Raw genomic sequence first — 27,201 nt, forward strand, 5'->3', positions numbered from 1 at the left:
ATGTACAGGGTTAGGTATCCACCCGAGCAATCTATTTTCACTTGCAGGGAAATTTCAGACTGTAATAACTATAATGAGGCAAAATGGGGGGAAAAGGAGGAAATTGTTCCTAACCTTTGGATATTAATCCCTGCAAGCCCAGACTTTGGAACTGCCACCCAGAATCATTATTAACGTTTATTGAAGGTGTGCTCTGTGTTTGACACTGTTCTTTGGGCTTTTACTGTATTGTTTTATGTAATCCTCATAATAGCCCTGTGAAATAGATATTATTATTATCATTGTGGTTCCCATTTTAGGAAGCGGAGGCACAGACAGTCTGAGGAACCGGTCATTAGCATACAGATTTATAAGTAGCAGAACCAGCTGAGCAATTCAGGCAGTGAGTACTAAAGCCCACACTCTTAACCACTAGGCTGTATGGTTACACAATGATAGAAGGACTGTGAGAAAAGGCAAGGACAGAAGCAGAGACTCTGGGCTGGACCAGACACCTGAGAAGCGTTCACTCATCCACTTACTGTGACTGAAGTAGTAAATGGTTGGGTTGCCAGAGTTCCTTGCAGTGAGGGTGACCCTGTGACCCACATCCCCACTGTAATGAGAGGGAAAGGGACGTTTGTTTGGGAAGTGGGGAGCACTGAGAGGGAAGGGAGTAATTTTGGGAAAGAGTTTTATATTGGAAAAGAATAAGGGATATAATGTTTCTCTCAACACTTATTCACTCTTCTGCTTCCTGCATTTGGACTTGATGGTGAGTGATGTGATGCATCCGGTGTGGCAGCCATCTTGTACCTGTGAGGCTATAAACTCAGGACAGAAAGCCAAAACACCGAAGATGGTGGAGCAGAAGAACTGTGATGATCTTGGTCCTTGAACACACTCTGAAACTGTTTACTTCGAGACAAGTTTTGTTTGGCAATTAAATGTCATTATTGTTTTTGCATCTCTGGTGAGGCAGTAAAGCATAATAGTTAAGAGTATGAGCTTGTAAGCCCTGATTTATATTCTCACTCTAACATTGAGTGCCATACCCTTGGGCAAATTGCTTCCTTGTTCAATGCCCCCCTTAACTCATCTGTAAAATGGAAATAATGAAAGACCCATTGCTTAGGGTTACTGTGAGGGTTAAATGAACTAATATATTTAAAGGACTTTGAATAGTGCCTGGTAAGTATAGGGCTTCTATGAGTGCTGCTGCTGCTGCTAAGTCGCTTCAGTCGTGTCTGACTCTGCGACCCCATAGACAGCAGCCCACCAGGCTCCCCCGTCCCTGGGATTCTCCAGGCAAGAACACTGGAGTGGGTTGCCATTTCCTTCTCCAATGCATGAAAGTGAAAAGTGAAAGTGAAGTTGCTCAGTCCTGTCCGACTCTTAGCGACTCCATGGACTGCAGCCTTCCAGGCTCCTCCGTCCATGGGATTTTCCAGGCAAGAGTACTGGAGCGGGGTGCCATTGCCTTCTCCGAGTTCTGGCTAGTACTATCATTTTTTCTGCTATAAGTTCCACCTACTCCCCCTCACCCCCACCCAACATTCAAACTTGTTATTTTTATTTTGGAAAATTTCAAGTCTACAGAAAACTTGCAAGAATAATGAATAAGTACTTATGTACCTCTGAAACTAGATTTACTAATTGACAAAATTTTGTTTCATTTGCTTATGTGCACTGTGTGTGCATTTGTGTGTGTGTGTGTGTGTGTGTGTTTTTCCCCTATCTGAATCATTTGAGAAGAACTTGTAGGAGGCGACTTATCACTCTGGTAGTGTGTTACTTGCATATTCAACATGTGACCCAATTGAACGTAGACCAGTTGAACAAATTCCTCTTTTTAGAAAAATAGTTATTTATTTTTTTTGCCACACTGGGTCTTCACTGCTGCTCGAGGACTTTCTCTGGTTGTGGTGAGCAGGGGCTAACTCTTGGTTGCGGTTTGCAGGCTTCTCATTGCGGTGGCCTCTTTTGTGGCATAGTGTGGGCTCTCAGGCATACAAGCTTCAGTAGTTGTGACAAGCCATCTCAGCAGTTATGGTGCATGGGCTCGGCTACCCTGGGGCATATGGAATGACACCAGGGATCGAACCTGGGTCTCCTGCATCGGCAGGTCGATTCTTAACCACTGGACCACCAGAGAAGTCCAACTTTCTCTTTTTTGAATTTGAATCTCAGAACAGGGTGATAAGAAGATCAGATAAAATGATTGATCTTCTCTAGATTTACTGCTGGTCACAGATAAGATGTTCAGGATCTTTGTTTCCCCTAGCTTTTGACATTTCTGGGCCTGATGCTTCAGTTGTTGCTTTGATTCTGTGAGTTCTTGTGTATCATTTTACTACCTTCCAGAGTCTGTTGTTGTTGCTGGCCACCCAAGAACCCTGGCATAGCTGCCCTTGAGGAAGAGAGTCCCCACCCTGGGAGCATGCAGGAGAGGCTTTGTGTAATCAGACATGTCATAAGGAGAATCTCAATTTTTGGAGGTCTTTAGCTACATGACATTCTAATCCCATTTGCACCAAATTTATGCTTCTGTGTCCACCAGGCCAAACAATTTTATTGGAGTAATTTCAGAATTTGAGACTACTCTTCTTGCCTAGTGAAAGTTCTCAAGCATGATTCAACAAAAGTCCACACATGTAGACTATTTGAGTTATCGTTGTTGTATAATAAACCACTGGAAACTTTAGTGGCTTAAAGAACAACCATTTTATTATCTCGCATGATATTGTCAGAGAAGGCAATGGCAGCCCACTCCAGTACTCTTGCCTGCAAAATCTCATGGATGGAGAAGCCTGGTGGGCTGCAGTCCATGGAGTCGCTAAGAGTCAGACATGACTGAGAGACTTCACTTTCACTTTTCACTTTCATGCATTGGAGAAGGAAATGGCAACCCACTCCAGTGTTCTTGCCTGGAGAATCCCAGGGACGGGGGAGCCTGGTGAGCTGCCATCTATGGGGTCGAACAAAGTCGGGCACGGCTGAAGCAACTTAGCAGCAGCATGATATTGTAGGTTGATGGGGCTCAGTGGGTGATTTTTCTTTTCCAGATCTTGTTGATGGGGGCTGTAGGGCCTGGAATGTGCAAGAAGGCTGACTCACGTGGCTTTTGCGTGGGTCTTTCGCTGAAGCTGTTGACTAGAGTGCTTTAGTTTTCTTTCCCTTGGCTTCTATATGTGGCTTGGCTTCCCACAGCATGGCAGCTAGGTTCCAAGAGGAAGGAAACGGAAGTTGCCAATCTTCTTGAGGCAGGCAGATGTTCTGGTAGCACCTGTCACACTTACCCCTGCTGACCTGGGGCCGAGGGTCTCATTGCCTTGTATGAAAGCAGGACAGGGCAGAGGGAGTGAAACAGGAGGGAAGAGGGCAGAGCATATCCTTCAAAAGAATTACAGCCATAGGACAGGACAAAAATTGATTAGAACCAACTAGGTCCAAGATGGCAGAAGATTTGACTTCCAGTATACACTGAGCCTCATCATATGCTCATTCTAATACTTTTGCATGCTAAATGACACATCTATCAGCACCATGATATTTCTAAGGCTAACCATAAAAGGCCTAAAAAGTGGACAGTGGCCCAATTCCTTGAAAACTCCACCCCTTTCCTAAAATAGTTGGACTAATCCTCCCACTCATTAGCCTATGAAATTACCCAGCCCATAAAAACTAATCATCCCATATTTCAGGGTCTCTTTTCTCGTGAGATGGCCCATACTCTGTGGAGTGTATTTCTTTCTAAATAAATCCACTTCTCACCTATCACTTTGTCTCTCACTGTATTCTTTCTGTGATGAGACTCTGTGATGAGACATAAAGAACCGGAGCTTCGGGACTTCTATGTGATTCAATGGCTAAGATTCCACACTCTTGATGCAAGGGTCCTGAGTTTGAACCCTGGTCAGGAAACTAGATCCCACATGCATCAAGGAAGATGGAGGTGCCACAACTAAGAAGATCCAGTGCAGCCAATTAAATTGAAAAAAAAAAAAAAGACAACGACAACAAAAACAGCCTGTGCGTCATTAAATCCTGAGACCAGGTGTGTGATCTCAATGAAAAGACAGTGGGTTCAGGCTGGGTTTGAGTCCCAGTCTGCTGTGCAGTTTCACCACTATAACATGTTCGGGTTGGAAGTGACATAACTTAATATATGTTTTTTCAAAGACCCCTCTAGCGACTGAGTGGGGAATGGCTTGTGTGCGTTCAGTTGCTCAGTCATGTCTGACTCTTTGCAACCTGATAGGCTGTAGCCCACCATACTCCTCTCTCCATGGGATTATCCCGGCAAGAATACTGAAATGGGTTGGCATTTTTCCCTCCAGGGGATCTTCCTGATCCAGGGCTCAACCCTGCATCTCCTGTGTCTCCTGTAAGGGCAGGTGGATTCTTTACAGCTGAGCCGCCTGGGAAGCCTGAGGAGTGGCTTATAGGATGACAGATGACAGGCAAGGAAAGCAGCTAGCTGCAGTTGTGCAGGTGAAAGGTCACCCGGGGTTGTCTTATTTCATCTCTGGAATCTTAACATGTAACATGGGACTTGGTATCTGATGCTTGATGAGGGGGTGAATGCATCTATGCAGTAAGTATTCAGTTCAGATCAGTGGCTCAGTCGTGTTTGACTCTTTGTGACCCCATGGATTGCAGCATGCCATACTATTGCTAAGCTCTGTTGTGAGTGCTGAGAGAGTATGTCAGAGAACAAAAGACCCCAAAACTCTACCTTCATGGAGCTTTCAGTCTAGTGAGGAAAAGATATAATTAGCATTAAAACCAAACAAAATTCCATGGTGTTTCTGGTGATAGAAAGTGTTGCAGAGAGAAATGAAGCAAGGAAGAGGAGTAGGGAAATCTGGGATTGGAGTGGGTGGGAACTTAAAATAGAGAAAACAGGGAAGGCCTCCCTGAAGCAGTGACATTTGAACAATGACTGTGGGGGAACTGAGAGAGTGAGTGATTTGGATTTTCTGGAAAAAAGTGAATGAGGCAGTGTTAGTGTTACTTGCTCAGTCGTGTCTGACTCTTTGTGACCCCATGGACTATAGCCTGCCAAGATCCTCTGTCCATGAAATTGTCCAGGCAAGACTACTAGAGTGGGTAACCTCCCCTTCTCCAAGGGATCTTCCTGACCCAGGGATTGAACCCAGGTCTCTTGCATTGCAAGTGGATTCTTTACCATCTGAGACCAGAGAAGCCCAAGGAATAGCAAATGCAAGACCTTTGAGGCCAGAGTGTGCTAGGTATGTTGGATGGACCCCAAAGAGTCCAGTATTCCTGAAATACAGTAATGAGTGGATGAGAAGTGGGTGATGAGCTTAGAAAGGGATGCAGAGGGCAGAGTCAGGTTTTATGGGGCTTTGCAGGTGACTGCAAAGAGTTTGGAAGACCAACCTCAAGTGACTTAGTTTTTTTTACCAGGATCCCTCTGGCTGCTGTATTGAGAAGAGACTCCAGGGGAAAGAGTAGAATGGACGCAGGGAGAACAATGAGAAGGCTCCTGCAATAGACCATGATGCAAACGGTGGTGTATGGAAGCAGGCAGAAGAGTGAGAAGGCTCCAGGAATAGTCCAGGTGGCAAATGGTGATGGTGGAGCTAGCAAGTGGTTACTTATTTTATTCTGCTGCTGCTAAGTCACTTCAGTCGTGTCCAACTCTGTGCGACCCCATAGATGGCAGCCCACCAGGCTCCTCTGTCCCTGGGATTCTCCAGGCAAGAATATGGAGTGGGTTGCCATTTCCTTCTCCAATGCATGAAAGTGAAAAGTGAAAGTGAAGTTGTGAAGTCACTCAGTCCTGCCTGACTCTTAGCAACCCCATGGACTGCAGCCTACCAGGCTCCTCCATCCATGGGATTTTCCAGGCAACAGTATTGGAATGGGTTGCCATTGCCTTTTATCCTCAGTTCAGTTCAGTTCAGTCGCTCAGTCGTGTCTGATTCTTTGCGACCCCATGAATCGCAGCATGCCAGGCCTCCCTGTCCATAACCAACTCTCAGAGTTCACTCAGACTCACGTCCATCGAGTCAGTGATGCCATCCAGCCATCTCATCCTCTGTCATTCCCTTCTCCTCCTGCCCCCAATCCCTCCCAGCATCAGAGTCTTTTCCAATGAGTCAACTCTTCGCATGAGGTGGCCAAAGTACTGGAGTTTCAGCTTTAGCATCATTCCTTCTAAAGAAATCCCAGCGCTGATCTCCTTCAGAATGGACTGGTTGGATCTCCATGCTCAAAACATGTTTTATTTTTATTATTATTTTTTGCCGTGGACCATATTTAAAGTCTTTGTTGAATTTGTTTCAATACTGTTTATGTTTTGTTTTTTTTGGCTGCAAGGCATGTGGAATCTTAACTCCCTGACCAGGGATTGAACCTGTACCCCCTGCATTGGAGGGCAAAGTCTTAACCGCTGGACTGCCAGGGAAGTCCCTCAACGTATTTAATACTGATTCAGTATTATTATCTATTATATAGTCTGTATTAAAATTTCCTCCAAGATCCTTTTTACAATAAACAAAACCTGGATCCAGTCAAGGTCCACCGTTTGCCTTTGGTTTTTATCTTTCATGCTGTTAAGAGTCCAGGCTTGGTATTTTGTAGCAAGCCCCACATTCTGTATTTGCTTGCTTTTTGTTTTTAGTTATATTCAGGTTAGCATTTTTTGGCAAAAATACTACGGAGGGGGCGTTATGTTTTTCCTATTGCATCATATCAAAAAACATATACGTCGATTTGGTCCATTATTGCTGATGCTAAGTGAGAGTGATTGATTTGATAGCTTGGTTAAGGTGCTGTCTGCCAGATGGCCCCAGTGCAAAGCAAGCTCTTCCGTTTTGTAGGTGATGAGTACTCCGTGGGATGATACTTTGGGACTGAATATACAGTAAATGTGCTATTGCCCAATAACCTTTCATCCAGTGACTTTAGCATCTAATGAACAGCCCTGTGCCTTCCGACCTTGCGCCTGTCTGCTCCTTTGAACACAGGCTAAGAGTGGTCCCTAAGGGATGCTTGTTTTGAGGATCAATGCCTGGCATACAATAAACGCTCCATAAATGTTATTTATTTATTTATTTTTTGTTTGTTTGTTTTTGTTTCATAAATGTTATTTATTACTGGACGAAAGCAAGTATGAAAAAAATTAAGGGCCAGGCTAGGGTTGCACTCAGTACCCCCGGGGTCCGCCGCAGCTCCCAGGCGGTAAGTCAGCGACAGAGGCCCTGACGTCCACGCGGCCACGCCCTCGCGCCGCGCAAGCCAGACCGGGCGGGACCACCCAGCGCCCGGGGCCGCGCAAGGCCCCCTGGGACCGGTAGTGCTGGGCGTGGCCGCAGGACTACATGTCCCGTCGGCCTCCGCGCCGCGGCTCCTGGCGGCGGCCGCCTCAGCCCCTTCACAGCGACGGCGGCGGCCGCGGCGGCTGAGTCGGTGGCGGTGGCGGCGGCGGCTGCTGGCTGAGGAGCGGCGAGTTTCCGATTTAAAGCTGAGCTGCGAGGAAAATGGCGGCGGGCGGTGAGTGGAGATAAAGGAAGAGCGGCGGCGGGCGAGCGGGTGGAGGGCGAGGCGGGGGAAGGAGGGCGAGTCCCCCCGGGTTGCGGCGAGCTCGCGGCTCCGGCTCCGCGGAGGCGCTGAGGGGCGCGCTGCGCGAGGGGCGCGCGGGGACACTTTCGGGGTGTCGGGGCCGCGCCGCTCTCCCGCAGCCTCTGGGCTGCCCGCGGCCGCGGGAGGGGTGTCGAAGCTGGGCGGCAGCTAGCTTGAGGGTGCGAGGGGGGTCCTCGCGCCGAGGGGGTCACTCCGAGGAGTTTGGGGGAGACCGCGGGGGTCCACTTTTTCCTCCTGTCCCTGAAGTTTTACCCTCCTACAGCCCTCGGGGTGCTTCTGAAAGCTCCCCACGACCCCCACCTCCTGCCGCCTCGGTGTCTCTCGGTTCTTCAGAAGAAGTAGAGGGCGGGGGGAAGCCGCACTGCTCCCCACTCAGCCCCAGCCCAGCCTCCGAGTGGTACCGAGAAGCGGCTGGGATTTTGCTGCCGTGTTTCCTCCTGCACTTGGGGCGTTTTAAGTATTTTTAACCCAGATTATCTGTGGGATTTCCATTTTGGGCACGGATAGATTCTCAGCAGTTTTTCTCAGTAAAAAGGCATTTTTGCTACCTCTGGTGTGAAGGCTGGGAAATGGCAAGTGGAAGTTAGTGAATTAAATTTGGGGTTGGGCTGTCTTTATCATTACTCTCCCACCCCCTCCCCCCTTTTCCATCTCTGATCTTCCTACGTACATTGACTCAATTTGTGATGGTTTAGAGAAACTGTTGGTTTTGCACATGCTTTTAGAAAAGCAATCCACGAGTAGTTGGGAGGGCTTAGTTGCTTCCTAGGCAGTTTGAGGGCACTCAGGGTGGAAAAGTTCACCAAAAGAGCAGTTGTGAGAGGCAGAGAGCATCGTCTCGAAATCTCACAAGCAGGAGGAGTTCGGGCTTTTCAAATGGAAAGACAGGGAAAGGTCTGAAATTCTCCTGAAGTAGAAACTTTTTTCCCCCCTCCCGAATATGAAGACTTCCTTCTTGATCGTTGTGAGCAGCAGTGCTTCAAAGCCAACCTGTTTTTGTTATTAAGCCTGTACCGTAAAGAAACAGGAAGGCGAGTACCAGCTGTCTTGCTGCAGTGGTTTGAAATGGAGTTGAATGAGATGAGTGAGAGGGCTAGTAGTATTGAGTGAGATTGCGGCATCTCCTCGGTTCAAAAGCCTGGGCTCAGATCCACCTTACTGGTCCCTGGCTGCAAAAACGCTTCAGTATTTGTTGCAGCAGGTTGTTTAGAGGATGATGGAAAAAACAGAAAAACTTAAGTCTTGTGATTGCCGCCTAAACCAAAATGTTAAATAGAAATCTGTAAGTTTTGTGAAATGTGCTTTCTTGAAAACATATTCAGTTGTTGCTTGTTTGCTTAGTATAGGTTATGCCCCATATAACTGGTCTCGGGACTACTGGGAGGGTACAAAAACATTGAAAATGAGCCTCTCTTCTAATCTAAACCCTCCAGTTCCCATTTCCAGGAGGCAACAACTCTTACTGGTTTCTGGAGTATTCTTGGTGTTTGGAATAATTATTTTGAGAATTTTCATTTGAAACACACTCCCGTTGGATAGCAAAAGCAGGGAAAGAAAATGAACCAAAGAAAGGGAAAAATGGGTGGGAATACAGTTTCCTTTTTACTATCTTCAACAATTGTTGATGACGACTAGAGAAGCTCTTCCAAACTTACTGTTTGTGTTGCCTTATCTATTAACACCCTTAAGGAAATAACAATCTGTGGGGCTTCAGGGTGAAGAATCCTGCCAGGGTTCATTGTTTGTATGTAAGATGAAGCCTCCGTTTGTAACATGTAAAATGATACTGAACACTAGCTTCTGTCACTGGAGGTTGCTTCAGGTTCTGCATTTAAATGAGCAGTAATCTAGATTGCCAGCGATCCCAAATTATAGGGGAATTTTATGTATCGATAGAAATGACTTAATTGTCCAATTAGCATTTTTAAAAAGGCATATGCCAGCTTCTGGTACATAGAAGAACGTTTTGGACATGAGCATTATGGACTAAGTGGGAAGCTGCATTTGTAGAGCAGTTATTGGAAATATGTCTACCTTAAAATATTCTTTCACTCCAGAAGTGTTGAAAATGCATAACAACCCTAGCATAATTAACAAGATTAAAAAAAAAGTTTTAGGATGGTAGTTTTAAATTTACCAACACTAACAGTTCATTAGAAAAATGATATTAAAGACTAGGGGATTAATGACTCTTAAATACACATTTTGAAAGTGAATATTCTGTGCTTTTTTTGCCAAGTAGAAATTATTTCTGTATGTTGAAGCCTGCATCCCGCAAATAAGCTAGAATTCATTCAGTACAGAGTGAATGTTCTATAGGACCCTCGATCCTTTTTCTAGGAGACACGTAAATAAAAAATAATTTTTGAAATGATTATGTACCAGTACCTTCTTGATTGGTCATTTGAAATAAACTTTCTGTGTCAGGTATGTCAGGGACATATTAAAGATAAAAAGTTTTATTTTTTCTTTTAAATTCGGTCCTTTGAGCGTTAGCAGTATGATTCTAGAAAAGTTCCTATTGATTTGGAGACTAGTAGGTTTTTGAGAAGTCTCTTAAAAGAATGACTTAACATTTTAGTTTGGACAATAGGACAGGATAAAAAAACACAAACTACTATTGTCCTATGCCTTACCGGTGTTAAAATAAATGGCTTTAGGGTTTCTTTCTGCATTTTTTTTTTTTTTTTAGACTATATAATTTTGAGCTTTGGCCAGAGGATGTGGACAACTTTTGAAAACTTTTAATTTGTTGCAAGTTTAGAATGAATATAGCCTCTAGTGATGATAGGCAGCCAAGTGATCACAGTTTAGCAGTTGTTACTCTTTAAATGCTACCAGGACTAGAAAAAAGTTGCTGATCATGATTGAAGAGGAGCTGCAGTTTCTTGAAGGTTAAACCAGGGAGTACCTATCCCAGTTTAGTTTGAATTCACTGTACCCTGTGGTGTAGAATATTCCTTTTTTTGCTTTATTGAGTGGTTAAAGCTTTGGGAGCAGGAAATTAGTATTGGAAATGTTTGTTAGCTTTTCTTTTTCCTCATAATTCAACACATTAAAGTGATAGGTCAGTCTTTAGATTCTCAGGCATAGCATTGAGGTTGAGTGCTGCAGTAAAATGTGGGCATCTTCTTTGATTTTATGAGTGCTTTTTGGGGTGGGGGAGGGGATGACAAGATGAACATTTCACTTAAGGTGGAGGAGGGGCTCTGTTGTAATGAGGTTTAGTCTTTCACTTTATTAATGCTAGGTAAATTCATTTGGCCCATTGGTTTTCTGACAGGGTTTCTGGGAAAAGATTATTTTGAATTAAAGATGCAGTTTAGCTAGAGCTTAAACTTATTTTCAACTCCCTAACAAATGGTGGAATTGACTAGAGTTTAATCGCCTTTCCCTTTCCTACCTTCTGGTGGAGAGTTGTTAAATGAACAGGAAAATGGCCAGAAGATACACAGCAGGAGTTGAACGGAAGGCCTGCAGTGCCTAGAAGGCTGATTTAGCCCCAAACTGGGTGATCTTCTTAGACCACATACTGCCAGTTCCCAACTCTGTCAGGGTTAAACTCAGTTTGGTAGTTTCTTTGGCCTAGATCAGGTGACAGGGGGGCAGTAATAAACTACCTGTGGAGTAAATGTTGTGGCTTGGAGGCAAAGGAAAGAAGCCTGACCTGACTGGCAGAGAGGCTTCACCTATTTCGAAGAATAGTGAGCTAGTGTTTCCGTGTTTGTCCTTTTCCTCTTTTTCATTAGGAATGTCTGTGTCCTGTTTTTTCTTTTCTGTTAATATTTTTAATTGGTGTGTTCTACCAAAGAGTGTGACTTTGTGTTCACCTATGAAGGAATTCTTTTGAAATTTTAATTTAGTTAGAGCTACAGGTGAGGGTTCTGAAACTCTACTTTTTGGAAAGTAGGCTGACTAGATTGCTAAATTTAACCTCTTCTTCATGCACAGGATGAAGAGAGAATTTTGGCCCTGGTATCCCATAGTAATAGGTAATCTAGTGCTCCCTGGGGCTTTGCTTCTGGTGGCTGTGGCAGCTGAGTAGGAGTGGTAGATGGATAGATGGGGGAAGGACTGCAGAAGTCAGCATAATCCTCAATTAGGATAAGCCTCATGGTTAATTGAATGTTGAGTGTACAGGTTAAATCCCATTATAACAAACTCCAGGGGACTGGCTAAATTATTTTGTTGTACTGGGATTTGCTTTATTGACTAAATAAATTGAAATAAATAATTTGAAATAAATTGGTCTTTATGTTTTTGTTAGAGATGCTGGAAAGATTTTTGTTTGTTGTTTATGGCACACTGTGTATTGTAACAGTTGGGAAGCTGTTACTCATGAGCCCGTGTGTGTTTGTGTCTCACCTTCATTTTTAATGCTTTTGCCTTTAAAAAGGAAGGAACCCTTGGTGAGCTGAGCAGATAATTTGTCCTCCATACTCCCCCTATGTCTCTGTCTAGAGTAACTCCATTAGTTTATCTCAACAACCAAAAAAGTTTATTAGCACTACTGCCATGATCAAAGTGTGGTGGGAGGAAATGGGAAATCCCCCAGGTTTCCAGGTGACTGCTGCTGGTAATTTCTTTCTGCCTCTGAAAACTTAAAAAAATAATATTACTTCATTTTCGTGTGACCTTTTCTTTGTCAGTAATAATTAAGGTAACCCTTTTCTGTTCAGCACAGTGTAGTTTGAGATCTTTAGATTTCTATATGGTATTATTTGAAAGAACACATTGGTAAGCTAATCTTTAAGATGCTTCCATATAAATGTGGAATCTTTCAGAAATAGGATTAATACACATATGAGAAAAATACTATTCTTAAATCTTTGCCAGAAATACGCTTTTTTTTCTTTGGATTGGTATTTGTCAAACTTTAGGCATTTACATCCTCCTTTCATATCTAAAGCTAGCATTTTTAGTTTGCTGAGAGCTTTTTGATTGGGTGCAGCAAGACATTTTTGAAGTCATTCTTTTAAATAGATGTCCCATGAAGGAGGGAAAAAATCTGAAAGAGGGAATTTCAAAGCAACCCAAGCGGTGTTTTCAAAGTTCTCAAGTCTTGAGAATAATGACTGACTAGTAGGCAGGAAGCCTCAGTTGTATTGTGGTATTGTTCCTCCATCTTGTGCATTTGAGAACTTGAGTACAAAAGAGGAGAAAGCTTGGGGAAGGGGAAGAAAAGGTTTTAACACGCAAGAAAAGGGGAGGGGAGAGACTATTAGTGTAAATGCTCTTTGCTTTTCTGTTTAAGTGAAATCTAAAACCAAATTTTACTTTGAGGGGAAATATTTGTTTATCAAAATCTGAAGGTCTAAAATTGCTATAAATGATAGTTGATATTGGTGGAAAGAGCTGTGCGATCATATGCTTAGGTTTAAAAGAATTTTAACTAGGGAAAAAACCCTACAGGTGAAAGAAAAACCTTTAAAAATTTCCCGCTTTGTTACCTGAGTAGTGTCATTTGTTAGCTTGTTACTTTGAAAAGAATAGTACCAGTGAAGAGTTTGAGAATAATTTGTAAGTTTGTAGTCCGAGAGAGCAAATCAGCCTCTTCAGGTGCAAAGAGATGGAGTCTGTGATCTTCCAGGGTTCCTTATATTAGAAAATCTTATAAACTTAAAACATCATATACATATGGAGAATGGCCTTAATTTTTTTTCCCCAAATATTAAATGGTTCGAGCACTTTGTGCCAGATAATGTGCAGATACAGGTTTCTTTGCTGACTCAAGAGTTTGGGGACAGGAAGACTTTGAGATCTTGACTTCACCCTAGTGATATATGCCACAAGGGCAAAATTTGTGTGTGTGTTTGTGCGTGTATGTGGTGGAGCAGGGAGGGAGAGACTCTTCAAACTCTTTCTTCTGGTGTAAGAAAATGAAGTCATATTTTCTTTACTCCCAGTAAAGCTGTCATCAGTGAAATGGATTATTGAATTTAAGTCACTCTGTAGCGTAGCTACATCAGCTTGGTTTTGTTTCTAGATTGAAATTTGGCAGCTGTATTCAAAACTGTTTTAAGGATCACCCAGTTTTCTCTGAAGCAGATTGTGTCTAAATTTAGTCTACACACTCTGTGCTCCATCCAGACTCATCTCTTTCTTCTTTTTTTTTAACCTGCCTGGTGGTGGTGGTTTTATGACAATACTTTCATCCAAGAGAGTTGGTTCCTTTGCTGTCAGAGCAAGTACATGGCCGCATCTAGGAAAATCTTAACTTCACCAGGGAGCAAAATAACTCCACACACATGGTGCATCTCTTGGGAGGGTCAGTGGTATCTTTTCGTAAGAGACAGGACTATTACTATATTAAGTTTTAAAAATAATTTCATTGGGAATCAGTAACATTAATTCAGGAGGCTGCTTTCAGAGTGCACAACCACATCTAGAATGGTGGAAGCCTTAGGTGTATGAGCCCCAAATTAGGCGAACCTAAAATCATGAACTTGCCCAGTAACCTTCTGTCTCCCTTTTTAAACCATATACAAAATGGCTCCCACATGTGACTTTTAAAACTGACTTTCATAGCACCATTTTCTTACTTCTGAGGCCTTAAGCTTCAATCATCTTTAATTGGCCACTGCTTGGCTGCTGCGCACTCCCCCATAAACACACATACTTAAACACTGTTTATTAAGCTTGTACTATTTAAGGCACCCTGAGAGTTAAAAAGGTTTTGACCTCCAAGTGCACACAATCAATCAGGTATTCACATCACTTCACAACAAGGTAATCTGTTTTGCCTGTAAAGATCTTGGAGAAGTTCAGAGGAGGAAAGGGGCTACCTTTGACCAGGTGATCAGGAGGCAGGGCTTTGAAGAATGACTATGATTTTTATTATGGAGAGAGCACAGTTCCTGTTGGTGGGAAATGGTTAGCAAGCGTGAAGAGGTAAAACATTTCAAGACGTGATTATTTATTTATTTGGCTGTGTCCTGTGGCATGCGAAATCTTAGTTCCCTGACCAACCCTGGCCCTCTGCATTGCCCCCTAAGTTTTAACCGCCAGACTGCCAGCAAAGTTGATTATTTTAAAATTCAGTTATGGTGTTGAATAAATGCTTTTGGTTTTGCAGAATCCTCTTGATGTATTATTCTTAAATATATTTTCATTCCAATTTCTAAAACTAGTCCAGGCCCTAGGTTACTATAATACTTTTCAATTAGTCTCTACCCTTTCCCTAATCCTATTTTTCTGCCATTTTACACTTTTTAAACATTTTGAACACATTTTTTTCTAAAAAATCTGCAGAGTACAACCCAAATTCCATAACCTAATACTTAGTTCTTATCATAGCCTTTTTTAAAAAAACTGTCTTTTCCACTTTTGTTGCTGCTTGTTTTAGTCATGCTATTTTTTTTTTTTTTTTTTCTCTGTCTTTCTCCCGTGCTGTCTAGTCTGGTCATAAGGCCTAGCCTAGAGCCTGTCTCATTTCAGTAAATTTCCCAGGCTACCACAACTGAAAATATGATTGTTCGTTCCTGATATGAATCTTAATTATCTCCTTCCATGTATAGGAATCCGTATTCATTGATTGAGAGGACAAATTCAGTCAGATTGTCTATGCTTTGAGATAGGGACTGTACCTTTTTGTACGCTTTTAAAATCCTCTTTTCAATTATATTCATTTTAAGTCCCCACAAATGTTTGGTGTTTGAATGTGGAAGTTTCCAGAGTTCAACTCTAAATCCGGTTTTCTACCTGGAAATTGAGATAAAATTATCGTCCTTGGGCTTTGCTTGGGACTTAGGTCTCCCTCGTAGAGTTGGCCCCGATGAGTCTTGTCTGGGCTTTAAAATGCCACATTCCTGTTTGCCACTTGCTTGTGGCCTGGGCGGACGGTTGTGTAAGTTGCTTAGATGTTTTCATCCAGTACCACTGTTCTTCAAAGAATTGTGCTAAATGTTGTGGGCTTTAATATCCCTTTGTGATCTAGGAGTTTATAATGTAGATGAGAAATGAGTGTAATTGAAAAAACATAGCTGCAGCAACATAAATAAGTGGTTCAGAGGAAGAAAAGACCATTTTCAGCTGAAATTGGTAGGGAAACTTCATGGAGGAGATGGAGTCTATCTGAAGGGAACTCATTACTGCTTATAATCTCCCTTGCCCACGTCTTTTATTCTGTGGTGCTTACTTAATATAAAATTATAATGTTTAAAAAATTCATTTAAAAAAGTGTATGTGAAAAAGTAAAAGTAAGGGTCCTGGTACCCTAGATCTTTGGTCATTATAGCTACCCCCATGTCTCCCTTAGGCTACTACTGGTAGAGGATATTCTATACTTTCGCTTTCAGCGGTCTCTCTAGTTTCTATTTTTCTACACCACGCCCGCCCTGGGGATTGAACCCAGGCCCTCGGCAGTGAGAGGATGGAGTCCGAGCACCGGGGGAACTCCCATATCTGCGTATCTTACACTGTAGTTGCTGCTGTCTTTTTTTTGCTCTCTCTCTTTAGTTGCTAAGTGGTGCCTGACTCTTGCAACCCCATGGATTGGAGACTGTCAGGTTCTTCTGTCCATGGGATTCTCCAGGCAAGAATACTGGAGTGGGGTGCCTTTTTTGCTCTACTTTCCCCCTTTTACCCCAGTAGAATTCTATTCCCTGCGTTCTGATACAGATTAGCTATAAAAGATAAAAACTGCCATTTATCAGGGACCCGTGTGCCTCACATTGTTGTGTGCTTAATAAGTACATGATCTCATTTAATAGTTTGGGTTTTTCGATTTAGAGCCCTTTTTCCTTCTTCAAATGAAGTCTTACACAAAGCCTTATTCAAAATAGAAAAGGTGAGTCTTTTAAAATTTATTTTCTAGGTTGAAATTTAAACTGTTTACTGGTTATAAAGGCAGTGAAAATGAAACTTGTGATGAGTATAAAATTTGAAATTGGGTTATGAATAACTATTATGGGGCTAAATTTTATCTCTGCCTCAAGTTCATTTCTGTATTAAAAAAATTCCAACTCATACATGGATATAGTTGCTGATGGTCTCAGTTCAGAAATATTTTTAAAACTATGTAACAGGTGCACATGGGGCAGATTCGCAAGGTACCAAACGGGTGTACAGTGGAAAGTGAGGCGCCTTCCTCAGCCGTTTGCCAGCCATTTCACTGTCCCCTGCCCAAAGGTGGCCATTGTTACTCTAGGCATATAAATGCATGTACTTGAAAAGGTTTAAGCTTAATGAATTTCTCCTGTATTTGGGGGTAAACTTTATGTTGAAGTGTAACATCACTCAGAAAAGTACACAGTACAGTCTGATAAATTTTCATAAAATGAACACACCTATGTAACTGGCACTTAAGCCCTATTCTGGACTGTGTATACTTTTTAAATGATCTTGAAGAGGTTTCATATCTGTTTTTATAGCTACTGATTTCTTTCTAAAGGTTACACAGTACTCTGCTGTATGGATATATATCATAATTTATCCAACTTCCAACTGTAAGTGTATTCATACATACTTCTTTGTTCCCATGTTTTGTTATAAAGTATATAAAAATTTGTGGTTGGAGAATGTAACTTTAAAGACTATGAATTTAACTTTTTATAGATACTGCAACTTACTCCCTTTAGGGGTATCCATTTACCAGTGAAGTGCCTGTTTCCCTCATCTCTGAGTAGTATGTTGTGGTATCAAATTTTTTAATTTGAGAAATTTAAAATGTTTCATGTATTTACTCTAGTGCTTTTTTTTCCCTTTTAATATAAAAATATAAAAATTTAAAAATTAAAAATAAAGTTAGGATATCAAACTGTTGTGTGTGTATGTGTGTGTGTATGTATATATGTATATATGTGTGTATGTTACTCAGTTAGTCATGTCCAACTCTCTGCGACCCCATGGACTGGGGTCCTCTAGGCCCCTCTGTCCATGGAATTCTCCAGGCAAGAATACTCCAGTGGGACTTCCCTGGTGGTTCAGTGGTTGAGAATCTTCCTGCCAATGCAGGAGGACATGGGTTCAATTCCTGGTCTGGGAGGATCCACGTGCTGAGGAGCAGCTGGGCTGGTGCACCACACCTACTGAAGCCCAAGTGCTCTAGGGCCCTCTCGCCATAATTCCTGATGCTTGAGAGCCCTAGAGCCTGTGCTCTGCAACACAGGGAAGCCACCACAGTGAGAAGCTCTCACACCACAACTCGAGAGTAGCTAACCCCTGATTGCCGCAATAGAGAGAACCTGTGCAACAAAGACCCAGCACAACCAAAATAAGTACATAAATAATTGGGAAAAAAAAAAAAAAGAATACTGGAGTGGGTTGCCATTTCCTTCTCCAGGGGATCTTCCCAACCCAAGGATTTAACCTGGGTCTCCAACATTGCAGGCAGATTCTTTACCATTTGAGTTAGCGTAGATTAATGAGGTAATAGACTATAATATGTTGTAACTATATATATTTGTTCCTTTTGGTATATTTGAAGATGTTTAAAAGGTGCCTAGATAACATTTGGATGTGCTCTTTTAAATTTTAGAAATCTGCTTTCAGTTCAGATCAGTCGCTCAGTCGTGTCTGACTCTTTGCGAGCCCAAGGACTGCAGCACGTCAGGCCTCCCTGTCCATCACCAACTCCCGGAGTTTACCCAAACCCATTGAGTCAGTGATGTCATCCAACCATCTCATCCTCTGTTGTCCCCTTCTCCTCCTGCCCTCAATCTTTCCCAGCATCAGGGTCTTTTCCAATGAGTCAGCTCTTTGCATCAGGTGGCCAAAGTATTGGAGTTTCAGCTTCAACATAGTCCTTCCAATGAACACCCAGGACTGATCTCCTTTAGGATGGACTGGTTGGATCTCCTTGCAGTCCAAGGGACTCTCAAGAGTCTTCTCCAACAACACAGTTCAAAAGCATCAATTCTTTGGTGCTCAGCTTTCTTTACAGTCCAACTCTCACATCCATACATGACTACTAGAAAAACCATAGCCTTGACTAGATGCTTTATTGAGGTGTAATTTTCTTATAATAAAATTCAGTCATTTTAAGTGTGCAGTTTGAGTTTTGATGGGTGTAAACAGTTTTACTATCACTACAATCAGAATACAGAAGATTTCCATCACCCCAGAAAGTTCTTGCTCATTTGCATTCAGGCCTCTTTAGGGTTTTGTGTTCAATCATCCACTGTTCTGCTTTCTATCACTAGAGTTTGCCATAATTTTCCTTTTTTCTTGCATTTTTCTTCCAACTTTGAGGTGTAATTGACAATTGCATATATTTAAATTGTGAGATTTGGGTTTTGATGTATTAATAAATGTGTCTACCCATGAACCCATTATAATTACATTTAGTAGAAGTATCTGTTACCTCTGAAGTCCAAAATCTGATCCCTCCTATATTCCTTTGTAATCCCTCCCTCCCCCATTTTCAGGCAATTACTCATCTGCCTTGTGTCACTGAAGATTAACTTTATTTTTGAGAGCTTTTTATAAATGAGTTATATATACAATATGTACTTTTTCTTTAGTGGCTTCTTTCACTTATAGTGATTTTGAGATTTATTCATGTTGCATATATTAATAGTTTCATTTCTTTTTATTGTCTAGTACTGTTGTGTTGTATAGGTATATCACTGTTTATCCATTCACCTATTGATGGACATTTGGGTTGTGTCCAGTTTTTGGTTATCAGAAATAGAGCTTTTATGACATGTGTGTTACAAGGCCTTGTGTGTGTACAAATGCTTTTATTTCTTTTGAGTAAATGTCCAGGAATGGAATGTGTGTGTGTATGTGTGTGTCGTCCCCCCCACTCCAGTTTTCCAAATACTGTTTATTTAACTGAACCCGGGGATGGGGAGAAGGTATGTGAAAGTCTGGGATGCCAAGCCTAGGAGTGTGTAACATTTAAAAATTTTAAGAAACTGCCACCTGTCTCTCAACATGATTGTACCATTATATATTTTTCCCAGCAGTTTGTGATAGTTCAAGTTGTTTCACATCCCCACCAGCACTTCGTATGGCCAGTCTTTTTATTTTTTTTTATGGCCAGTCTTTTTAATGTTAGCTATTGTAGTGGGTATGTAGTGGTAGCTCATTTGTGGCTTTGAGTTTTTTAATGATTAGTGATGTTGAAAATATTTTCACGTGCATACTTACCATTGGTGTATCTGTTTTGGTTAAGTGTCTGTTCATATCTTTTGCCCATTTTTAAGTTGGGTTTATCTTACTGAGATATAAGACTTCTTTTATTTTAGACCCCTGTAATGAAAAGGACATCTTTTTTTTGGGGGGGTGTTAGTTCTAAAAGGTCTTGTAGGTCTTCTGTTCAACTTCAGTTTCTTCAGCGTTACTGATTGGGGCATAGACTTGGATTACCGTGATATTGAATGGTTTGCCTTGGAAACGAACAGAGATCATTCTGTTGTTTTTGAGAATGCATCCAAGTACTGCATTTCGGACTCTTTTGTTGACCGTGATAGCTACTCCATTTCTTCTAAGGGATTCCTGCCCACAGTAGTAGATATAATGGTCATCTGAGTTAAATTCACCCATTCTAGTCCATTTTAGTTCGCTGATTCCTAGAATGTCGACGTTCACTTTTGCCATCTCCTGTTTGACCACTTCCAATTTGTCTTGATTCATGGACCTGACATTCCAGGTTCCTATGCAATATTGCTTTTTACAGCATCGGACCTTGCTTCTATCACCAGTCACATCCACAACTGGGTATTGTTCTTGCTTTGGCTCCATCCCTTCATTCTTTCTGGAGTTATTTCTCCACTGATCTCTAGTAGCATATTGGGCCCCTACTGACCTGGGGAGTTCCTCTTTCAGTATCCTATCATTTTGGTGATGGACAGGGAGGCCTGGCGTGCTGTGATTCACGGGGTTGCAAAGAGTCGGACACGACTGAGTAACTGAACTGAATTGATTCTAGACCCAAAGCCTTTTTTAGATATGTATTTTAGAAATATTTACTTTTAGTCTGTGGTCTGCTTTGGAAGAGCAGAAGTTTTTACTGTTACTGGCATTCAGTGTATTGATTTTTGTGTTGTGTTTGAAAAATATTTGCCAAAGATTTTTCTCATTTCCCCCCTAGGAATTTTATAACTTTAGCTCTTAAATTTAGGTCTGTAACCTATTTGAGTTAATTGTCTTATATGGTGTGAGATAGGGATGAGGGTCATATTTTGGTATACTGTATTGAACTTTTCCAGCACCATTTGTTGAAAAGATTTTACATTCCCCATTGAATTGACTTGGCATCTTTGTTGAAATTCAGATAGTCAAATAAATATGTGTAGGTCAATTTTTGGAATCTCTTCTGTTCCATTGATGCATATTTCAATCGGTCTCTACTCAAGCTTTGGAATCACATAGGGGAAGTCCTCCAGCTTTTTTTTCCCCCCAAATTATTTTGGCTATTCTGGGTCCTTTGCATCTCTATATATTGTTAAACTCTTGTTGATTTCTGCAAAATGTCTGTTGTGATTTTCATTGTGATTGCATTGAGTCAGTTGATCAATTGGTTAGAATTGATTTCTTAGAATACTGTCTTCTGTTCTATGAACATGTTATATATCTCTCCACTTATTTAGGTCTTCTTTAATTTCTCTTACCAGTGTTTTGTAGCTGTCTGTGTACAATCTTATAAAAGCTTTTATCACTGAAACATATATATGTGCCTAAGTTTTTTTGTTTTTGCTACACCTCACGGCACGTGGGATCCTAGTTCCTCTGCCAGGGATTGAAGCTGTGCCCCCTGCAGTGGAAGCATGGAGCCTTCACCACAGGACTGCAAGGGAGGTCCCTAAATTTTATATTTTAAAAATGTGATTGTAAATAGTATTTTTAAAATTTCAACTTTCAATAATTGGTGTATATAAGTATCATTGAGTTTTGTATATTCACCTAGTATCTTGCCACACTCACTTGTTTTAGTAGCTTTTAGATAGTTCGATTAGGAAGATTTTGTACATCAGTGATCATGTTGTTTCTGAATAAAGATAAGTTTTGTTTCTTCTTTTCCAAGCAGTATGTGTCATCTTCTTTTTCTTTTGGCTTTACTGTAATGGCTAGTGCTTCCAGTAGAATGTAGGGATTTTGATTTTGATTGCATTGAACCATTTGACCAATTTGATTAATTTGGGGAGATAACTTTGTCTTGTTCTCAGCCTTAGTGGGTAAGTAGTCACTCTTTCACCATTAAGTAAGATGTTTTAAAAAATTTTTATTGGAGTATTGTTGATTTACAGTGTTGTGTTCGATTCTGCTGTACAGCTAAGTGAATCAGTTTTACGTATATCCACTCTTTTTTAGATTCTTTTCCCATATAGGTCATTACAGAGTATTGAGTAGAGTTCCCTGTTCTATACAGTAGGTTCTTATTAGTTTTCTGTTGTACATACAGAAGTGTGTGTGTCAGTCTCACCTGCTAATTTATCCCTCCCCTATTCTTTTCCCCTTGGTAACCATAAGTTTGTTTTCTGCATCTGTGACTCTGTTATGAAATAAGTTTACTTGTACCATTTTTTTTTAGATTCCATGTGTAATAGCATACAATGTTTGTCTTTGACTACTTCACAAAGTATGATGATCTCTAGGTCCATCTATGTTGCTGCAAATGGGATTATTTCATTTTTTTTTTCCATGGCTGAGAAATATTCCATTTAGAATATGAAGAGCTGCTGGGAAATGTTTAAGGCAAAAGGAGATGGGGGGTGGCACAGGATGAAATTGTTAGATAACATCAACGACTCAATGAATGTGAATTGGAGCAAACTTTGAGAGATAGTGGGAGACAGTGGAGCCTGGTGTGCTGCAGTCCATGGGGTTGGAAAAAGTTGGACATGATTTAGTGACTGAACTAACAACAAATATTCCATGGAATATATGTGCCATATCTTTACCCATTCATCCATTAATGAATATTTATGTTGCTTCCATATCCCGGCTATTGTAAATAGTGCTGCAGTAAACATCGGGGTGCATGTATCTTTCTGAATTATGGTTTTCTCCAGATGAATATCCAGGAGTAAAGATGTTAGTTGTGCTGATCTGTTTTATATCAATATAGCTTCCCCTCCTCTCCCCCATTCTTGTGTTGAATTTTAGGAGGTCTGTTTTTTGATGCTTTTAATGTATATTCTGGATATACATCTTTTTATCAGATGTTTTCCTAATACTTTGTCCCAGTGTTCCAGTCTTTGGTGGTACAGATCTTTATTAGTTGTTAGCAATGTCTTTGTATTAATGCTCAAGTTTTTGGTCATATGTATGTTTTGGGGGATAGCAAGTGTTTCAAAGCTTGAGTAACAGTTACACAGCCATGTGTTATAGATCCCATTTCTTAGTTCATATAAATGCAAAGAAGCAAATTGTTAACCTGGGCCAAATCAGTTCTTAAACATAGAAAATTATTTGCCACTGTATTGAAGTATTATAAGTCATTTTTCATTTTTAGGTAGTTTGGAACTAGATCTTTTTACCTCTTTAATAAAAATGAAACAATAAGTCCTTGTTTATATTCTCATTTATTTTTACAAATTAAGATGAAAGCATCAAATATTTTGGTCTGGGATAATCCTAATGAGAAGGTGCCAAGAACTCGGAATCTTACCTGTGAGGCTTGTCATTGTTCTGTCTTTAACCCTTACCGAAAAACCCAGTCTTCATGGCTCACCTTAGTTTGGAATATATTGCTTTTTCACCAAGCTATACTGTCTGTCTTTTCAAGGTTTCTGTGCCTAACTGTTCTACTGGTTGTGTTAGCTTTTGAATGCCTCCTCTCTAAGCTTATGATCAAATATCAGCAGCTTCACAATGTGCTATTTTTCGCATTTAGTATTTGTATTACATTATTGTAACCTTAAATCACCTCAGTATCTTCCTGGACACTTTTTTTTCTTACCAGGATAGAGTGACACCTTAATTTACTTACCAGTTTCCTTACCCTGATTTGAAGATAAGTATTTTAAATCTTTTCTGATTTTGATTTATTCTTTCTGTCATGCTATAACTTTGGAATGTTTTGCAGTTTACATTTAAGAAGGCTTATTTTAAAAACCCAGTGGAAATTTCCAGCTTAAAAAAAAAAATCCAACTACTGGTCTAATAACTGCTTTGCAGGAAGAAAGAAATATGAAACAGAACCGCAGACATTCTGGATGTCGGCCTGTGAAATTTTCCACTATTTCCCATAATAACATGCAGGCGTGCTTGCACTGCTGGATTCAGTGCCGCTGCAGTCGCACTGTGAGTGGACTGTGGAGCTGCGCTATCGATGATAAGATGGCATCCGGCCAGCGTTTAGAGAGCAGTGCGTACATTCACGCAGTATACTCTATGTTTCATCTCTGCCTGAATAGTGTGGCTATAACACTGAGCTTGCAAAGTTATTTAAAAATCTTGATTTCAAAATATCTGTTCTAGGCGAATTTTGATTTTTAAATGTTCAGTAGGTATATTACACTTCTGAGAATACAGATTTATAAAATTCTTTTAGTCACAATATTTGTAAAATTTTGTTTTAGAGGATTTTATACTCTGTTGAAGAATGCTCAGAAAATTAAAACAAAAGTTTAAAAAATTTTCTCAAGCTCAATATTTGGTGTGATTCAAGAAAGACTTTAGTCTCTATTTCAGGTTCCTTTTAATCTTTCAAAGAACCAAGGAGGCCTTACATTAAAACTAATAATTATGTTTTTATTTTGCTATTTCAAATTTAAAGGCTAACAGTTATACTGTTTTCCTAATGAGGGAAGTCCAGGTTGCCCAGTTCCATAAACTGGCGAAGCTGAATGATGAAGAGTGAATTGCAAATGCGCTATGATTGCCCACTTATGCCTTGTTTTCACCTCTTTCATGGTAAATGCCTCACAGTGGTATTAAGGAATGAAATTGAAAAATTCAGATTTTGTGAATTTAAACTCACTTCTCCAGTGGGGAATTTGAGCATTCAAAGTGATGCAACAGATGTACATACATATCTTTGTATGTTTTAAGACTTGTAAGTCACATTTTGGAAATAAAGACATATGACATGTATCTTTTTCAGAACTGTTGGCTCTTAGGTTTGAACAGGAACAACTTTGTGACATAGCAGGGGCCTCCACCCCAACCTGTGGCCTGCTGCTCTACCTTATGCTGTCTCTCCCTTCCTCCTGACCTCTCCTGTGCCTCTAACCCTTCTCCTGTCCTCTTCATGCACTTCCTCTTATCAGCCCGCATTCCGTCTCCATCTCCGTCTCCGTCTCCGGCTATCCGATCCCTTTCCTCTCAGCCTAAATTTTCTTCTGGCCCATACCTTTTTTTCCTTTGTCAACTTTCCATCCTTCAGGTCTGTCACTTTTTCTAATTGCTCACTGTTAACCAAATCTTTTCTTTATCTTTGGAAGGCTTCTTTGCTCCAAGCTTCTCTGCTTCTGTCAGATTGATTTTCTTTTAGTTTTTGAACCATCAAACACACATGTCCTCACGCTTTCCCAAATCCTTGAACTCTTATTTCTGCCTTCATGTTTCAATTTATTTTACAGAGATTTATTGAGTGCTAGCCATGTGTTGGGCTTTTCCATAGATGTTCAGGATATACTAGTGATCAGAATGTCTGTGGGGGGAAAAAGGATGCGTAAGGGGACTGGAAGCTGGTGTGTATGTTGTGTTGTGGGGCTTGCATTTTAGATGGATAGTCATGGTAACCTTCTCTGAGAAAGTGATGTTTGAGCAGAGTCCAGAAAGTAAGCCTTGTGAGTATTGGTAGAGTGGGGAGCACTGGTGTGGAGGGAGCAGCTAGTGGGAAGGCCCTTTGGCGGGAGAGCGTTCTTAGTGTACTTGAGGGAGGTGGCCAGTGTGCCAGAGCACTGTGAGCAAAGGAGTAGAGTCACAGAAGATCGAGAGGTGACAGTGGGAACTTGTAGGCCGTGGTAACTCTTTGAGCAAAGTGGGAAACCGCTCCAGGTGTTCTGTTTTTTGGTATTCCAGAAAGATCTTGTGAGCATTGTTCACCCCCTTCCACTGCCTTTTTTTTTTTTTTAAGCATTTTGTTTTTTAAATTATAAAAGTAATTTTATACTTATGTGGAAAATACAGAAAAATACAAAGGAGAAAAAGCTTTACTTTATCAAAGAACAAATATAGATTACCAGTATACCTCATCATCCATTATTGAAGATTTTGTGTGTCTCTTCCCACTTGTTTTTCTTTGTGCTTGTGCGTGCATGCATGCCCCCCCCCCCCCCCCCCCCCCCCCCCCACACACACACACACACCCGTGCCTCCTGCACTGTGGGGTTTTAGTGGAGAGCAAATAAACTGAGTTAGGCTTTACAGAGATTGCTCCAGCTGCTTTGTGAAAAGTAACCTATAAGAGAGCAAGAGGTAGGGAGACCTCTTAAGGGGTGTTCAGTAGTTCAGGTCCCAGGAAAAGTAGCTTGGACTTCAGTGGTGGCAGAGGAGGTGATCGGAAGTGATCAAATTCTGCATATATTCAAAGAGAAAGCCAACATAATTTTGCAGTGGATTCAGGGTGGGGCCATGGCAGGGTCGGGTAGGGCCTGGTGAGAGAGAAGGAGGGGAAGAATCAGGGGTGACTCAAAAGTTTTTGGCTTAAGCTACTAGAGACCTTTGGTTTTATTTTTCTTTCTTGTCAAACTGCCCATCCAAGGTTCAGTTCTGGCTTCTTTATTATGTGTTTTTCTTGTTCATTTGAACTCATGATTACTTCTTTCACCAAGCCTCTAGTCTGCTCTGCCCAGCTTGGTGCTTGGAATACACCACAAGATGCTACATATAACAAATTGTTTCATTAGAATTAGTCTTCATAACTAGGTAGTGAGCATCCTTTTACTGGATTGTGCTAAATTTATGCAGTGTGCTCTGAGACTAATAAATTTCTGAGTACTTTGTGGGCATTCAGTAAATGTTGTTTAATTGTATACTCCACAAGCTTGAGAGCAGTATATGAGGAAAACCTTAAAGTAAATGCCTGCTTTAGCTATACTTTGGCATATGGGCATGTGCCCCCCCCCCCCCTCCCCCGCCACCTCCTCCCTCCCCTTTTTATTTTCCTTTTTACTTCTAACATCTGTTCTGGCTTTTCTCCTTTTCCCCAAACCTTTACTTAAATAATGTGTGTGAAAGTCCCTCAGTTGTGTCCAACTCTTTGCAACCCTATGGACTACACAGTTCATGGAATTCTCCAGGCCACAATACTGGAGTGGGTAGCCATTCCCTTCTCCAGGGGATCTTCCCAACCCAGGACTTGAACCCAGGTCTCCACATTGCAGGTGGATTCTTTACCAGCTGAGCCACCAGGGAAGCTCTTACTTAAATAAAGGGGGAAAAAAAAAGTTTGGATGCCCTGCTTTGTTTCCAGGACTTCATTTTGTGTTTCTGCTAAGATTTTTCTCTAAAGAAAATGTAAGCAGGGTAGTGTTGCCTAGAAGTATTGTGTTTTAGTGTCTGTCTTGGTTTGCTTAGCTTTTTCAATTTTGGAGATAATATGTTAACTCATTTGTGCTTTTGGCTTTTCCTTCTTGTGTCACGGAAAATAGAATATGAACTCTCTGAGGTCTGGTAGTTAGTTATTTTGTTCACTGCTAGATCATTAGTGCTGAGAATGGTGGCAGGCAAGTAGTTGGTATTCAAATATTGAATGCATTCAGAGTAGCAGTA

At 41.1% G+C, this 27,201-nt stretch overlaps 1 protein-coding gene across 12 annotated transcripts in view; it reads left to right on the forward strand.

Annotated features, from left to right (window-relative positions):
• The first annotated feature begins 6,732 nt into the window (after nucleotides 1-6,732).
• The window catches only part of NCOA3 (nuclear receptor coactivator 3), a 125,799-nt gene continuing 105,330 nt past the window's right edge, over nucleotides 6,733-27,201 (forward strand). For 5 of the 12 annotated variants that reach the window (XM_055545219.1, XM_055545220.1, XM_055545215.1 and 2 more), the window contains exon 1: nucleotides 7,275-7,503. The gene's annotated coding sequence lies outside the window, so the exon portion shown is untranslated. Of the gene's footprint in view, nucleotides 7,504-16,984; nucleotides 17,040-27,201 lie in introns of all 12 variants that reach the window. The other 7 variants (XM_055545222.1, XM_055545223.1, XM_055545216.1 and 4 more) reach the window with 4 other exon arrangements.

Source organism: Bubalus kerabau, chromosome 13 (assembly GCF_029407905.1).
Source record: "Bubalus kerabau isolate K-KA32 ecotype Philippines breed swamp buffalo chromosome 13, PCC_UOA_SB_1v2, whole genome shotgun sequence".
Taxonomy (NCBI): domain Eukaryota; kingdom Metazoa; phylum Chordata; class Mammalia; order Artiodactyla; family Bovidae; genus Bubalus; species Bubalus kerabau.